Source organism: Biomphalaria glabrata, chromosome 3, assembly GCF_947242115.1.
Source record: "Biomphalaria glabrata chromosome 3, xgBioGlab47.1, whole genome shotgun sequence".
NCBI lineage: Eukaryota > Metazoa > Mollusca > Gastropoda > Planorbidae > Biomphalaria > Biomphalaria glabrata.
Window position 1 is genome coordinate 4,333,011 of NC_074713.1, and position 16,620 is coordinate 4,349,630.

General features: G+C 38.0%; 1 protein-coding gene across 7 annotated transcripts in view; it reads left to right on the forward strand.

Annotated features, from left to right (window-relative positions):
• Positions 1-2,882: 2,882 nt before the first annotated feature.
• Positions 2,883-16,620, forward strand: part of LOC106054245 (sodium/calcium exchanger 3-like) — a 106,645-nt gene continuing 92,907 nt past the window's right edge. For 4 of the 7 annotated variants that reach the window (XR_008776881.1, XM_056022978.1, XM_056022982.1 and 1 more), the window contains exon 1: positions 5,778-5,897. The gene's annotated coding sequence lies outside the window, so the exon portion shown is untranslated. Of the gene's footprint in view, positions 2,974-5,777; positions 5,898-6,571; positions 6,631-10,620; positions 10,737-16,620 lie in introns of those variants that run through there. The other 3 variants (XM_056022980.1, XM_056022981.1, XM_056022979.1) reach the window with 3 other exon arrangements.

Genomic DNA, 16,620 nt, shown 5'->3' on the forward strand with positions numbered 1-16,620 from the left:
CGATGTAAACACGTATTCAGTCTATCGCCATCCGGCCAGACAAACACAGTTGTCTACCTGAGCTCAAACAATATTTTCCACTAAGAGACATGTTAACATATAAAGACGGACTCTTGTTGAATGGAGAACAAATAATCACACCGATATCACTTTGCAAGAAAATAGAAGAAAAACTCCATGCAGCACACCTGGGATTTGACTCGATGAAAAGAAGAGCGAAAGAAACAGTTTTCTGGCCTGCATTATCAGCTAGAATAAAGGAAATAGCCAACTCGTGTTACATTTGTCAGAAAATCGAATCAGAGAGAAGAAAGGTATAAAACATGCAGTCGACAACAACACACGCAACTATAAAGAAACTGAAAGTCTTATTTGCAAGATATGGGCTGAATTTCTGATAGTGGACATCAATCAATTTACTTCGGAATATGTTTCTAATTTATGATGGAATTGGGAGTGGCTCATTTGAAATCCTCCCTAGGACACCATCAATCCAATGGAAATGCTGTGTCAGCAGTTAAAATTCTGAAGAACATAATGAAGAAGAGTCAGATGCTTATGAAGCTCTCTTGGAATTTAGAAATACTCGAAGGCAAGACATAAATCTAAGCTCAGCTCAGAAGTTTGATGGTCGGATGACTCGAACGCTGATACCAAGCAAAAAGAGTAGCATTAAGATTTCTACTTACGGTATCAAGAAAACATCTCCACAATAAAAAAGAAAAGAAAAACGACAGACAAGAATACACATTTGTTACAAACAGAAGGCAAGAAATTTGAGTCAGCTGAAAACTGGACACATGGTCTATTTTCCAATCACCAAATGACCCTACACGGAGACGTGGAAGAATTCAGTACCACGTTAATCAGAGCTTAACCTGAATTCGAACTCGTGGCTCATGGCTCCTGGGGCCGACGTGCTAACCACTCTGTAAGGTACTTATGATAATGAAGATTGCATAGCTATCTATTGTTTGTTTCAATTTAGAGCGGCGACTATAAAGGGGATTAATTCAGCTTATTTCACCACTTCTGTCAGGTACAGTTTCTTTCCCATGTTCGAGATACCAAGCAAAATAATTAATAACCAATAGTTAATTACCTAATCGGTTACTCCTTTATGCTAGTCGACCGGCTGCGTAACATACGCCGCTATTTTGCAGGGCCGGCCTTAGGCCACAGTAACCTATGCGACCGCAGTGGGCCCCGCACTTTTATAGAACCCGCACTTTCATAGGAGCCGCACTAATTCAAGGTGTATAAATTATTAAATTAAACCATTTTATAACTTACAACAGATTTCCCGCGCCCTCCTGTCAATTTACCAGGAGCTCCTGGAAATCTCCCGAAATTGCAAAAGATACGAAAAAGTCCTTAAAATATATTGAATATATAGATAAAAAAATTGTCATTTTGAGGTGTCATTCAATATGGATAACGCCAACTCTACGCGCGATAAATAAAAACGACATTATGCATTAGACATAATTGTGTAATCTGGTGAAAGAAGCTTCTCGCGCCTCAAACTAATGAAGAATTACTTGAGGGCAACAATTCTCAAAGATAAATTAAAACATTTGGTAATTCTTACTATTGAGCGTGATCTATGTAGGAAACAGAATTATTATGATATACTGTATGAATTTGCTAGACGCAAGGCTCGTAAAGTAATTCTGTACGTAGTAAAGAATAAATAAAATAAATAGACGAATTTATTTTCTAATACAAACTCTTAAATTTCACTTATTATCCGCTTCCATACCCAAACTTGGCCCCGCGAAATCCGTTTCGCATAGGGCCCCACAATGATTAAGTCCGGCCTGCTATTTAGTGACGGGTGAATATACATAGTAGATTAGTTGTTCTCTTTCCATGACTTCTTGGTCACAATGGTTAAGTCCGGCGCTGCTATTTAGTGTTTTTAAAATGTTTGTAAAATATTTTACATGTTTCGGATGTTCATTCAGAGTTGAAGATAGTTTACTTCTTAGTCCAAACCTCCCGCAGGACGAAGTGGGGGGGGGGGGGGGGGAGCGGGCAGGACTTGGCAGCCCAGCGCGCAAACCGCACGACCAGGCAGCCATCTATACTACTTGTTTTCCCCCCGCCCCCTCTTGTTTTTTCAAGGGGTAACTCTATCCTCAGAAATAAGAGAGTGATCTTTCCTTTACTTCTTGCTTCTCGTCCAAACTGTTGAGGGAAGAAGAGAATTATATATATAGATTGATTCTTGTTTTGGCATGTAAAAGAAATAATTGTGCAAAATTTCAGCTTGATACGAGATTGGGTGTGGGAGAATTAACGTGTACAAACATTTTACCAGAGTTCATATAAGCTTTGTATTAATAATCATAAGGCGTGTCTTCGAGTCCGAAGATTAGTGAGGAATGCAGTATTTCCCGTGGCTGCGCAGCCCCAGCTGTGACCTACATATTTTGCCACATCGTTGGCAAGCATAACCATTGTCCGCAGGTGGTCGATTTAGATTTTCTTTTCGCCGTCTGCGTTTGTCTTCGGCAGCGGATTTTCTTTTGGTCTCAAATGTGTATCCCACGGCCTTCGTGAGTGACCTCCAGCTGTCTCGTTCTGAGGCCGCATGCAACCAGGTGCTCTCTTCTATGTTAGCTAAGGAAAGTTGACGCCTAAGCTGGTTTTTGAAGCGTTTCAGTGGGGCACCTCTGTTACGTCGACCACCTTTCAGCTCACCAAAAATGACTGCCTTTGGCCATAGACGATATATATATATATATATATATATATATATATATATATAGTCTATGCTTTGGCATACGTTCGTGTCCCATCCTTAAAAATTGCGTGTGGAAATATTTCCGGAATAAAAACAAAAAGCTACTGAAACGAAATAAAATTCAAAACAAAAAGAAACAATGGCGCACTAAGCCAAAGGAAGATTCAATCTTGATGTCGTGGTACCATGGGGGGAGAATTACATTCCTACAGTCTTAGCGCGGGGTAAGTAGATTCTAAAAACATTGAGACGAACATAGACTTCTATTTCAGGGCAGATTTTTTTTTTTTTAGATTTGGTATTGGGGTTCAATTTGAATGTTGGATCAATCAATGTACGTAGGGCTGTGACTCCGACTCCGTGAGTAGGCCACTAGTCTAGAGATAGAGATCTAGAGCAGGGGTTCTCAACCTGTGGGTCGCGACCCACTTGGGGGTCGATTGACGATTTGCCAGGGGTCGCCTAAGACCATCGAAAATATGGATTGTTATTTGTCTTTTCTTCTATTGTTGTATGTGTGTGTGGGGGGGGGCCGGGTCGTGGCAGAGTGGGGGATTGTAAAAAGGGGTCGCTGAGCTTAAAAGGCTGAGAACCGCTGATCTAGAGTATAGAGGTAGTAGAGCTAGATGAAGTAGATGATGTCTAGAGTATAAATAGATTTGACTAGATTCTAGTTCTATATTGTTTACAGAATTTAGAATTGCCGTCACTATAATATGGTCCAGGATAGAAGACTTAAAAATAAAGTAGCAATTATAACACATTAACACTGAGCCATAATCTTCAAATACAAAAACAAAACCTAATACAAATACTCAGAAAGACACAAAGATAAAGGCACATCCCTCGTTCCATATGCTAGATCTAGGACAAATTTGTAGAAATGCTTCTTCTTCCCTAGTGCTATTAGAACATGGAATGGGTTGCCTGAGCTAGCCAGGAAAACCAGTGACTTGGCAGAATTTAAATCATTGGTTAATATGCATGACGCCTAGGACGTAATCATCTTCTTTTTTGAAATAACGTCGGTATTTTATAAGATAAGATGAGTTCAAACTACGCAACGTTCCAACTGCAAGTCGTCATTTCCTGCAGTCCTGCAAGAGGCTTAGGCTAATAATTTGTATTTTCTAAACAACCAGCACTTTAAAATTATTTTTTGGACATTTTGTCCCTACATAATGCTGCACCTTTAAAGGTGTACGGCCTCACTGGTCCCCTTCCAATCACTAAATCTCTAACATGTGGCTCCAAGCGCCATGCCCTGGAAAACCGCTTCAGCTGGCGGACTAAACCATGCGAGGGGGTGGTAATAACATTGCACCACTGGGTGAAAGACCTTCTTGACTACAGTGGCCACATGTTCAGGACCAAGGCGAACCACCTTATTGGAGGTACTCGGCTGTGGTCAGGCACGGAGAGGGATGGGCACCGCCATGCAAGTATCTACCCCTCGTTACAACAAATGGATGGCTGCCTGGTGGTGCGGTTTGCGCGCTGGACTGTCGTTTGGATTTATCGATGGTCCCGGGTTCAAACCCTGCCCGCTCCCATCCCCCGTCGTCCTGCGGGAGGTTTGGACAAGGAAGAAAAACTATCTTCAACGCTGAAGGAACATCCGAAACATGTAAAACATTTTACAAACAAACGAGATCATGACCGTGAAGGAATCTATTGAGCCAATATGTTGATGTTCATTTAGAACCAGTTATTTTGACTGTTTTCTCTCTACCTATCTGGAAATCATGAACAGAGAGATTCATAACAAAGGACTATTCACATTTGACTAGAGTAACACCTTTAGTAATCAGGAGATCATGACCGTGAAGGAATCTATTGAGCCAATATGTTGATGTTCATTTAGAACCAGTTATTTTGACTGTTTTCTCTCTACCTATCTGGAAATCAGGAACAGAGAGATTCATAACAAAGGAATATTCACATTTGACTAGAGTAACACCTTTAGTAATATCATTAAATTTAGACCGCCTTCAGGATAGATGACTTAAAAAGTTAGTACCATAATCTTCAAATACAAAGACAGAGCCTAATAAAAGACTCAGAAAGACACAAAGATACAAGCACATTCCTCGTTCCATATGCTTGGAGAAATGTGTACAAATGCTCATTCTTCCCTAGTGCTAATAGAGCATGGAATGGGTTGCCCGAGCTAGCAAGGAAAACCAATGACTTGGCAGAATTTAAGTCATTTGTCAACATGCATGACTAGATGCATGACTAGATGCATGACGCGGAGGACGTAATCATCTTCTTTGAAATAGCGATTGTGTGCTTAGATAAACTTTTGAAGCCATCTTATGCACTGAACTTTACCTAAGAAATGTCTAATGGACTAATTGTTTATTAGTATGTAAACGTTTTGAAAAAAATATCACTTTGGTTAAAACTAAAAGAAAATTAGTTATGATTTCTCTGTTTGTAAGTAAATAAGTTTAAGACTTCACTATAAGTATTTGACACTTAATTTGTTTTCTTTGTGACAATTAAAAAAAAAAAGAGAAGTGGGGCAGTTCATATAACAAAGGGAAAGTGTCTGTGTATGTGTGTGTGTGAGATAATTAATGTAAACAATAAAATACAGTCGAGTCGAGACCATTTGTTAAAGAAGGCCTTAACACTGATCTGTAAGGTCACAACCTGTGGGCAGTTTAGGCCAATAACTGTACGACGTGGCAACGAGCTATTAGTCTAAACTACCCACAGGTTGTGACGTTGCAGGTCATTGTTGAGGCCTTCTATGACGATTGGTCTTGGCTGAAACGACCTGAAACGGCATTGAAAGATATTGACATAGTCAAGTGAAAGAAAATCAAGATACCAACCAAGATTCTAACTTTACGAGCCCTTGCTTGCGCCAATGCGGCGAATTGACCATAGAGAAAAAAAAAATCGTACAATAAATATACATCTATTTTTAGACTGATACGTCGCGGCTGTGCCCTCTGCCTATTATTTCTGTTTTCCCCCCCTTTTCCGATTCCCACCGATGCTGCTCTCTTGCGCGTGCAGCGATCCACGAGCCATATGGCGAGAGATCTACTGGCTACGTCTGCTCTTTGTTGATAGTTTCAAGACCGAGAGAATAGGGAAGGAGAAGGGGAAAAAAAAAAACCTGTTTCGTTTCTGGGTAAGTCCCCATTTCTACTGTTAAACGTGGTACGTTTTTAATACTAGCGCTGTAGATCAATAGCATGTTGTACCATTCAATTCACTCTATTCTTTTCACTTCGAAGCGATGCTTTGAGCTTTGAGATCGAATAGAGATCTAATACTATTTGCAATGTAAAGAAGGTCTAGTCCTATAGACTGTATATGCCTAGGCGATATAGATTTATTGCACATAAACGAACGATTTTTTTAAAAAATAAGGGATTGTGGTTGTAGAACAATGCACACGTGTTTGATCTCAAGCTCGTTGAAAGTGTTTCCACAAATTATAAGCAGTTGATTATTATCTAAATTAGTGTAGATATTTGGTTTGCACACGCCGAGTAGAGCTTGTAGGCAACAGTTAATGTAAACCAAATGTTTAGAGTTCCTGTATTTTATAACATATCTGTATTGTATAGGCCTAATAGTAAATGCATGTAGTTATATCTTCTGTCTATCTCTCAGAAACTCACCCGATCCTTTCTATACCTTACCTATACTCCATTCCTGATCGTACCCATACTATCATTCCATTTATCACTATCGTTAACTCAATCTCTTCCCTCTCTCTCTCTCTCTCTTTCCCTTAGGTTTTTCTCACTCTCCATCTCACTCCCTCCCCCATCCCCTACATTTTTCTATCAATTCTAGAGGACATGCGTAAACCGAACAAAGCTGTGCAGTGACGATGTATCTAGACTGAGCCTAGTGTAAGTGGAACACTCTAACGCTGAGCTTAGTAATATTTAGAACAATGCATATATAGCTACTTAAGAAGATCCTTGTTGCCAGTGAAAGCCAAGGGGAGCTACTAATGCAGACTTGCCACAACTTAATTCCCCTGTGTTTTTGGGATTCCAAAGGATTTTGTTTCCCTTGAATGAATATCGGTCCTGGCAGTGCCAGAGAAAGAGCAGAGTGTCAGTTCATTGTTAATTATAACAAGGGGGCGCGGTGGCTGAGTGGTTAAGCGCATGGCTTCAGAACCTGGGATCCTGGGTTCGAATCTCGGTGAAGACTGGGATTTCGAATTTCGGGATTTTTTAGGGCTCCCCTGAGTCCACCCAAATCTAATGGGTACCTGCCTTTAGATTGGGGAAAGTAAATGCGGTTGGTTTTTGTGCTGGTCACATGACATAACTGTTGGCCATAGAAACAGATGACCTTAACATCATCTGTCCTTTAGATCGCAATGTCTGAAATGGAAACTTTGTTTTACTTTCCTTAATTCTACTAGCTTTGTCTTTTAATATGAAATTTGCGAAAGTCTAAGGGCCGTGACCTACATTTCACTTCAATACAGATTTCTGATCGCGTGGAGCTGTATCATGCGCAACGCCATAAGAACTCAATCACTTAACCCACTACACAGCCACACAACACATAAACAACTAGCACACACGACACGTGGGCATATGCACTGTGGACAAATGACACAATATTAGCTTATGTGACACATTCGGTCTGCACTTGCATGCCTGACCCAGTTTTGACAACCTCGCTTAGAGTGAGAACATTAATCACACAGACAGGGAGACGCGCACTACCCAACACATATGCACTCAAGCACACACATCTTTTCTCTAATATGTAGATACTGTGCACACTATATCCCTCCACTTCCACAATTTTACACCATGCTGACACATCGTGACCACGCACACACACGTGTGTCTTTGTATCAAGCGTAACGTTTAAGGCAGTTTAAGCACACACGAGCCACGGTGAACCCATTACATAAATTAATATCATTTTCTGGAACCAATTAGCTTGTAACAGGTAATTATGTCACGCCGGTAGCTAGAACTTATTGCTGATGCAACACTTTCCTCTTCCTAAAACGCTACCAGTTGGTGAGATAGCTCTAATGACTTTCTGTTAGGCTTTGGATGATAAGCAGTTGTTCAAATACAGCTCTCTTTATGACTTCTATTTATTTATTCTTCTTGTACGTTCACTAAGCAAAAAATATAACAAATATAATGGTAAGACTAGGTACAATATTTCTTAATATTCTGACGATTCTAGACTGCACACTGTCATTAGGCGTTAGTGCTCTGGTCAGGACTGCCCATTGTTTCACTGTCCTCAATTCAGTATTATCTCTCTTGAACTTAATGTTGTCATAGTTGAAATACGTTTGCCTCATTCATTGTTTCAGCCCTATGCTTCACTTGTTTATTTAGTTATACGCATATAGATCAGGGGTTCTCAACCTGTGGGTCGCGTCCCCCCTGGGGGTCCATTGACCATTTGCCAGGGGTCGCCTTAAGACCATCGAAAATATGGATTGCTGTGTGTGGGTGGGTTGGGGGGGGGGGTTCGCGGCAGAGTGGGGGATTGTAAAAAGGGGTCGCCGAACTTAAAAGGTTGAGAACTGCTGTTATAACTATTATGCTATTAACACTATTATGCCACTGAATACAGAGATATACTGGGGGGCAAGTTCATCTATAGATGTTTTTTTTTTGTCGATTTCATTTCTCCCCATTGCCCGGCGCCCAAATTTTAAGGGAGTTAATAAGATATTGATTAAACAGTGGTACCCTAGCTAGCAAGGGAAAGGATCAAAGCTTACACCGGACTGCTGTGTCACTTTTTGTAATTATATATAAAGCCTTTTGATCGATATAGACTAAAATACGATTCAATCCTCGATCGCAAGTTAGTCATGTACACCAGCATCCAACTATCTCCCCCCCCCCCTTATGCAGTAAAAGAATATACAAGCTAATATCGCTATCCCTCCGAATCAGAGCCAACTTACATACTTCAGTGGCCAGATGCCCACTTCCTGGCTACTCATGATTTCCAAATACATCCACCCCAATTAAAAAACCCAAGCAACTCGTACTCAAGCTTCTCATCTTCCGAAAACCGGCTAGGGTTAGTCCTAGACTGCCCACATCTCCATCTACCTCGTTTTTAGTACCAGCCACTTCGAGTGCCAGACTGCCCACATCTCACCAGCTACTCCGTTCTTAATACCAGCTATGGTTTGTGCTAGACTTCCTACATACTTCAGCTACCCTCCCTCCAATTCTGACTCTCTTGTCTGCCCCTGGCCTTTCCAAAAACATAACCCTGGTAAAGTAGTCACTCGTTGACTCGAAATATAGATTTTTGCGGATTTATAAACCGTATTAATAGTTTTTTCCCCTATAAAACACAACAAAGTTTAATAATACGACGCTATAAACAACTCATACACAGCTACACATACAATAAAATTAGCAGACTATATATAGATCTACTTGAATGAAAGTTACATGCAGACTCTAGATGGAGTTGACTCCGTATTGGTAATAAACCAGATAAACCTTTTCCACGAAACCCAATAAAAACCCAACCAGGCTCGCACAAGTAACTCAACTAGAAAATGAAGTTTATAGATAGAATTCAGTTAGCTGTAGGAAGTCGGCTATGATGGACTGACCAATGAGGTCGATAGGACATCAGCGACATTGATTTCTCTCACCACCTTAACAAATGTAGGTCAGAAAAATCATTGATAAACAAAAATCGATTCTGCTATTCAAACGTCAGTCTGACAACATAAGTAAATAAAACAAAAAGTGTATCTACGAATCCATCTGTTAAGTTTAGATGCTTTCAATTATTTCATTTTTAAGTACATTATATTGAATGGGCGATCTGCACGGAATGTTTGTCATGGATACACATTGACTTGACCAACTTTTGACGGGGTAGTATGGTAGTAATACTAAACATCGCTCACGGTTGTTTGAATTTTAAAATTGACGTTTTTTTAAAGAACGACAACAAAGAAAATAAACTCTACGTGTTTTTGGGTATTATCACTTTCACAGTAATCTGCTCTTTGTTTGCACTTGACTTTAAGATCCCGTTTGCATCATGCCAGCAATAAAATAGAAAAAAGAAGATAAAACGATAGAAGAAATGTGGTGGCGATGTAATGGAAGGTAAAGAAACATGTAAGCAAATATTGGGAGAGATTTGGAAATAAACAAAATAAACAGGACGCCATTTTGAAATTATTATAATAATAATTCGAGTCCGAAGATTAGTGAGGATTGCAGTATTTCGCGTGGGTATTTTGAAATATCACTATTGACAACTCTATAGTATAACCTTATAATAAAACTCAATTAATAAAACTCAATAATAAGACTCAATAATCAAATAGAGTGTGTTCTACAGGTCGAAGAGATTAGACATTTTATTCTACTGTACATAAAAGTGCAAAAAAAAAAAATTATATGTTTTATTTAGCTACTTCCGTATTCTCTACACCGGATACACCAAAGAGATTGCTATTTATGGATTTGCCTCCATGTTATGAAATCTCCTGTATCATTGTGTTCGTCTAGTTGTTCATACAATAGTTCGTTGGCGTTCTTTTCCTTGCTAGTTCATGCATTCTGTTCCATGCATGAAAAGCTCTTAGAAAATGTAAATGTGTCAATGCGCTTGTGTTAGGCTGCCAAAGATTTGTTTGTAATCATTTTGTTTTCTTAGGTCATGTTACACAATCAGAGATGGCTAACGTTTTTCGTGCTGGGGTCAGATATATTTCCCACATATGTGTAGTATCTTTTTTGTAAAATATTATTTTTTGGCAAATTAGTAATACTTTAACAATGAATTCACATTACTTTGGATTAACCCCCCCCCTCCCCCAGCTTTTCGATGTTTTATTTATTTATTCATTTTCTTAGAGGGCATCATGAGGAGCTGCCGCACCGAGCATAATATACCTAAGCCACGCCACTGTAGGCAGACGTTTAGAAGTGCCAGATAGAGGGCGTCTCTGTATTTCATGTTTGTAACTTAGGTAATCTTACTTGAATGTTTTATCTGTATCGCTTGAAATATTTTATTTTTTACCGTTACCTTTACCTATCCCTTAGTCTGCTGGACCGTTGGGGCACCAAGCAAGACTCGTCGACTGTCTTTCTCCATTCCTCCCTGTCTTTTGCCTTGTTTAGAACCTCTTTCAACGGCAGGCCCGTCTATTATTTTATGTTGTCCTCCCATCACTTTCTCTGTCTGCCTCTTCTTCTTTTTCCTTGTACTGTTCCCTGAAGGAAGGTCTTTTGCGAGCCCCGAAGATTTTGTAATATGGCCATAGATTTTAATCTTGCGTTTTTTTTTTTACTATAGTTAGCAGGTAATCATGGGGTCCGATCGCTGCAGTAACCCTGTCTCTAATCTCTTGTTTTGTGATGCGGTCTTTGAAATATACAGATTGTTATTGCCGGAAGTGGTGCCCCAAAACCTATAAAATGCTTGATATGCTTCTAGCAGAGCTTCTGACATCTAGTTCAACTCCTGGCGTGACACAGTGCTATGGTGTGTATGCGCATGTTTATGATGTGACCGTGTGAAAAGAGGAATGAATGATTTGATTGTGTAGCCTGAAGATTTTTTTGATGAAACCACGAGGTGGGTCTGGCGTAAATCAAGTGAAATAAGGACTGGTGTGAAAGTTGAGTCTAACCAGAGACAGCGAGACAGTAAAGACATGTAGGCCCTATGCGTAGTGAGATTTTGTTTACATTACCATTTCATTTCTGTTACTACTATATTTCAAGTTGAATCTATGTATATTTATAAATAAAAGTCAAGTTTTTTTTTTCAAAACGAAGCGCGTTCAAAGCTTATTTCAAGTTAAGCGTTAGGAATTGAACACGCTTGCATCGGTTTAGTTCTGTTAATGTGAAGCTACATACCAAGGACCGAGTGACAGACAGTGAGATCGGTGCAATTGTTATCACTGACACAATGGGCAAAGACAAGTAACTACCGGCGTCTTAACCCGAAAGCTTAGGGCTTTCGGCTGGTCACCCACTAAGAGAATTACAACTCCGAATCCAAGCCTCCACTGGCTGGCGGTTAAGCCCAAACAGCAAAAGGTTTTGGGAGTCAGCCCTGAGGAAAATCCTTAAGCAGATTGCAGCACGCTGCTGATCCTAAATTGTATCGGAAATTGACCGTTCCAGTTGACATAACAACCACACGTGGGAGGGGGATGTCTTGTGACAACGATCTAGCAAACGCCCGACTTTTTTTTTTTTTTTGCAACTGAAGGCTATTGACAACTCTTATTAACTATTGGCAACACAAGTCAAATCCTAATCGGTTCCTTCCCCTGCCGTATTGCAGGAGGTGTAGACTGCTGACGTAGTAATATTTATTTCTGAAGGAATGTCTAGTAAGTAGGCCTAATATTTATTTCTGAAGGAATGTCTAGTAAGTAGGCCTAATATTTATTTATGAAGGAATGTCTAGTAAGTAGGTCTAATATTTATTTATGAAGGAATGTCTAGTAAGTAGGCCTAATATTTATTTCTGAAGGAATGTCTAGTAAGTAGGCCTAATATTTATTTCTGAAGGAATGTCTAGTAAGTAGGCCTAATATTTATTTCTGAAGGAATGTCTAGTAAGTAGGCCTAATATTTATTTCTGAAGGAATGTCTAGTAAGTAGGCCTAATATTTATTTCTGTAGGAATGTCTAGTAAGTAGGCCTAATATTTATTTCTGAAGGAATGTCTAGTAAGTAGGCCTAATATTTATTTCTGTAGGAATGTCTAGTAAGTAGGCCTAATATTTATTTCTGAAGGAATGTCTAGGCCTAATATTTATTTCTGAAGGAATGTCTAATAAGTAGGCCTACTATTTATTTCTGAAGGAATGTCTAATAAGTAGGCCTAATATTTATTTCTGAAAGAATGTCTAATAAGTAGGCCTAATATTTATTTCTGAAGGAATGTCTAATACTTAGTATGAGGTACACTTTTTTTTTTAGTATGATTTAAAAAGTTTTATTTCTTTTTAAAGTTTCAATCTAGCTAGATCTACATCTAGAATGCATTAGTTCTATTTAATTTAATTTCTTTTTTGACAAACCCAATGTTTTGCTTTTCATTTATATACTCAATATGAGATATTCATGCTAATTTTTAAAACCATTTTTAAAATACCATCTCCCCCCCCCCTTTCTTTATATGTTTTTTTTTTAAAATATATAACAAAGCAGGGCCGGTCTTAAGCCACTGCAACCTATGCGGCTGCAGTGGGCCCCGCACTTTCATAGGCCCCGTGCGAATTCTAGGTGTAAATTATTAAATTAAATTAAACCATTTTTACTTAATATTAAAGGGTTCCTGGATTCTCTCCTGAAATTGTGAAATATACGAAAAAAGTCATGAAAATCTTCTGAAATTATTAACATCTTCTGAAAACTCATGCAAATCTCTTTAAAAAAATAAACAAACAGATAAAATTGTCATTTCGGGGTGTCATTCAATATGTAAACGCCAATCCTACTCGCTGTAAAAAACAACAACAAGGCATTGTCAGATTTCTTTTAATAAAAAATGTAATAATTAAGCGAATTGTAACTACAAGAAGAAGTTCCAATACTTAATTTACTTTAATAGTCACTGACATACAAATATTGATCTAAATCTATATCGATATCTTAAAAAAAAACAACAACAAAAGCGATATTTTACTACTCGATTGTAAATCTAAAAGGCAGATCTAAATGTTTATCGGCTCTTTGTTGTAAAACTACCATCTACTGTAGATGGCTCGTAAAGTTAATTCGACAGTGATTTTGTACTTATAAAAGAATAAATAAAATGCAAAGACGAATTTATTTTCTAATATAAAATCTTAATTTTCACTTATTATCTTTATCCCTACCCAGACTGGGCCCCGCGCAATCCGTTTCGCATGGGGCCCCGCAATCTGTAGGACCGGCCCTGTAACCAAGAGACCAAATATACAGAATCTGTGTCTTGAGAGCTTCGTGAGAGACGATGTATCGCTTTGACCTAGATTTAATTGTTGTTTTTTTTTACAAAGTCTACTAAATCCAATTCACCCCCCCCCTTTTTTTTTTCTTTCTTCTAAGTTTGGTTGGAACTGGAAGGAAGACAACTGCAATGTGGGTCAGAGGAAGAATAAAAAGGGAGATAAAAAATAAAAGGGAGATAAAAAAAAAAGTTCATAAACACAAAATATCGTTCCGATAACATTATCGATTAGTAGGATAACATGAAGGAGATTTTTTTTTTTGTGTGCCTTCATTGTAGCCATTTTTATTTTTGTGCTGGACAAAGGGAAGTAATCTAATAGTGTCATTAAAACCTCTTACCAACAAACCAAATGGAGCCACCCCAATTAGTTTGATTTGCCGCTTTTGATGAAACAGTTTTCTATGTCAGTGGTTCCCAAACCGTGTTCCTAGGTTCCGCGAGGCCTGAATAGGTGTTCCACAAACTACTGGAATAATTAGCTAGTAGTCCACCTACGTGAATAAACCTCTCTTAAAAAAATAAGCAAAGTGTTCCGCTAAATACCCTGAATGTGCGAAGTGTTCCGTTAGGGAAAAAGTTTGGGAAACACTGCTCTATGCTAACACCGTATGCTAACAACGTGGTCTAATTTAGCTTAATAGCGTGCCGTGATCCCTGGGCCCACATTACGTCTTTCATTCTAAGCTTTCCCCCCACGTCTGCAGTGCAAAGAGTTGTCAATAAGAGACTAAGAGTGATGTAGAAACTAGCAGTCAAGAACAATTTATCAAAGCAATATCAAGAACTGCCTAAGCAATATCCAGAACTGCCTAAGCAATATCAAGAACTGCCTATACATTTATCAAAGCAATATCAAGAACTGCCTATACATTTATCAAACCAATATCAAGAACTGCCTATACATTTATCAAAGCAATATCAAGAACTGCCTATACATTTATCAAAGCAATATCAAGAACTGCCTATACATTTATCAAAGCAATATCAAGAACTGCCTATACATTTATCAAAAGCAATATCAAGAACTGCCTATACATTTATCAAAGCAATATCAAGAACTGCCTATACATTTATCAAAGCAATATCAAGAACTGCCTATACATTTATCAAAGCAATATCAAGAACTGCCCTTACATTTATCAAAGCAATATCAAGAACTGCCCTTACATTTATCAAAGCAATATCCAGAACTGCCCTTACATTTATTAAAGCAATATCAAGAACTGCCCTTACATTTATCAAAGCAATATCAAGAACTGCCTATACATTTATCAAAGCAATATCAAGAACTGCCCTTACATTTATCAAAGCAATATCAAGAACTGCCTATACATTTATCAAAGCAATATCAAGAACTGCCTATACATTTATCAAAAGCAATATCAAGAACTGCCTATACATTTATCAAAGCAATATCAAGAACTGCCTATACATTTATCAAAGCAATATCAAGAACTGCCTATACATTTATCAAAGCAATATCAAGAACTGCCCTTACATTTATCAAAGCAATATCCAGAACTGCCCTTACATTTATTAAAGCAATATCAAGAACTGCCCTTACATTTATCAAAGCAATATCAAGAACTGCCTATACATTTATCAAAGCAATATCAAGAACTGCCTATACATTTATCAAAGCAATATCAAGAACTGCCTATACATTTATCAAAGCAATATCAAGAACTGCCTATACATTTATCAAAGCAATATCAAGAACTGCCCTTACATTTATCAAAGCAATATCAAGAACTGCCTATACATATATCAAAGCAATATCAAGAACTGCCTATACATTTATCAAAAGCAATATCAAGAACTGCCTATACATTTATCAAAGCAATATCAAGAACTGCCTATACATTTATCAAAGCAATATCAAGAACTGCCTATACATTTATCAAATCAATATCAAGAACTGCCTATACATTTATCAAAGCAATATCAAGAACTGCCTCTACATTTATCTAAGCAATATCAAGAACTGCCTATACATTTATCAAAAGCAATATCAAGAACTGCCTATACATTTATCAAAGCAATATCAAGAACTGCCTATACATTTATCAAATCAATATCAAGAACTGCCTATACATTTATCAAAGCAATATCAAGAACTGCCTATACATTTATCAAAGCAATATCAAGAACTGCCTATACATTTATCAAAGCACTATCAAGAACAAGAGCTTTTTTTGAACTGCCTATAGAAGTTTTATGAAGGCAGTTTGCTAGATACATTATTTAAAGAGTGTTTATCAGATCTGCCTTTAGAAATGACAACGTAACAGTTTTTTTACATTGTAGTAAACAAGTTCAGATTAGTTTGTCATTTTCACTTTTATGTTTTTGTATGTTATGCTATTGTAGCGCATTGAGACTACATTGTTTGTTAACAGCGCTTTATAAATAAAATTATTAGTATTATTATTTTGCCAAATAGATGAGAATCTTTTAAATCAAAAGATTGCGTTGTATTAATGTTATGTTGTGTAATGTTATCGTTGACTATCAAGTTTCAACAAATTGCCAAGTATCAACAAATTGCCAAGTATCAACAAGTTGCCAAGTATCAACAAACTTGAAAAAAAAAACAACAAATTGCTAAGTATCAACAAATTGCCAAGTATCAACAAAATTGCCAAGTATCAACAAGTCCTAAATGGGAGTCTTTGTAATAGGTTTACCATTAAATTATTTCCAAAATCCTTTACGGCCAGTAAACAAAAGGAAAGCGAGATCAAGTTGGCCAGAGAAAAACGATTCAAAGACACCCTCCAAGCATCCTTGAGAGATTTCATCACAGACTCTGCCTCTTGGATGAATCTAGCAAACGATAGATCATCATATTGGAGGATCGTTCAAGACACCCAAACAGCCATGTCAGGAAA